Source organism: Physeter macrocephalus, unplaced genomic scaffold (genome assembly GCF_002837175.3).
Source record: "Physeter macrocephalus isolate SW-GA unplaced genomic scaffold, ASM283717v5 random_4330, whole genome shotgun sequence".
In the NCBI taxonomy this organism is placed as follows: domain Eukaryota; kingdom Metazoa; phylum Chordata; class Mammalia; order Artiodactyla; family Physeteridae; genus Physeter; species Physeter macrocephalus.
Window position 1 is genome coordinate 4,851 of NW_021149616.1, and position 1,499 is coordinate 6,349.

General features: G+C 55.2%; 1 non-coding gene across 1 annotated transcript; it reads right to left on the reverse strand.

Annotated features, from left to right (window-relative positions):
• Positions 1 to 872: 872 nt before the first annotated feature.
• On the reverse strand, positions 873 to 964 carry LOC112063164 (small nucleolar RNA SNORD116). The gene has a single exon (XR_002890926.1). It is a non-coding gene; the product is annotated as a small nucleolar RNA SNORD116 (small nucleolar RNA).
• Between the last annotated feature and the right edge of the window lie 535 nt (positions 965 to 1,499).

Genomic DNA, 1,499 nt, shown 5'->3' on the forward strand with positions numbered 1-1,499 from the left:
CCCACATGAGAAGACAGCGTACTGTGCCACGAAGGCAACCATTCGCTGGCAGAGGGACTCAGAATGAAGCCAATCGACCATGCAGACAACAACGGCGGGACAGTCTACAAATGTGCTCCGGTGTTCCCTCCCTACACGTGCCACCAAACGCTCCTGATGGAATCCCACATGTGTTCTGGGAACCCTTCGGCCACCGTCTATCTATCCCCCCAACAGTAAACCTGTGGGCTTAGCCTGCCATCTCACGTGTCTTTTTCACTCGTCTTGCCGTTCTCTCTCCACCGGGAACCCAACGTGTCAAGGCAAGATGCCAGAGCCAAACCTCACCAAATAAGCTTGGCGGGACTAAGCTTGACTAAGGCATTTTCCAGCCCCTTCACACAGCACACACAAGCAGGACACAACCCGAAGAGGAGCCATCCCGCAGGCAGTGGCCCGTTTGATTTCTCTCTTCATCAGGAGAACCCTAACCCGAATCTGGTGTCCCGAGCAGGACAGGACAAAGAAGCCTGCCCTAGGCCAGGAATCCTGCTCTGACCCTGAGCATACAGACTGCTGTTTCTCTGAGGGCACAAGGCAACGACTAGCCGGTGGGGGCGGCCTGGAGAACCCTAGTGCCGACGATAGGACCACCAATGGCTCACGCTTCCTCTCGTACCCGCCTGCTCCACCATGGCAGGGGACAGCAGTCCCTGTGACGGCACGTTGTCCCTATCCTTCCCACCTGGATTGGTATCCCAGGCTCCTCTCACAATGGCACTTCTGCCCATGAGTTGGCCACAACCTTCCACTTGAAAAACGTGGCTGTGGACACCACCGGCAGCAAATGCACTGTGAACCAGTCTCTACTTTCCTTTTGGGAGCCAAGTGCTGGACCTCAGTTACGATGAGGAGACGGTATGGATTTCTCACTCATTTTGTTCAGATTTCCAAGGAATGCATTTGTGGGACTCATCATCGATCCAAGCACATGCTCAAACGCTGTACATGCAAAGTTGCAGATTCCACCATAGGACGGCCAGTGAGCTGAATCATATCAGCATATGGAAGTGGCCAGAGCCGAGCCATGGGCAGGAAATGCAGCCAGTACTCAGGGTATCGAAGCTCGTGTTCCCCGAGAAAAGGCCAGAAGGTGAGGGTGTAGCCCCGGTGCACCAGTTCTCGTGGCCAAAACTCTAGGTTTTTGCAAAGAGGTGTTGCTTACCGCGACAAAGTTTCAACCAGGATCCGCATGGAATGTACGCCAACACCCCTCCGAGACTCCTTCCCCTGGCCTGGCCTTGCCGCACCCTCCTCACTTCACTGGTGTCACGGATTATACGGATGGCCCCAGGCTGCTCTGCTGCCGGCATTCCGTCCCTGGCATTCCACCTGGCTGGGTGTGAGAGAACACACACATACTTGAGGAGGGTGCACAGGCGCACCGAGGGTACAGTCAATACCACCCAATGATGTGTGCTCTATCTCCACAAAACGTTGCATTTGGGGAGCGTCTAGCC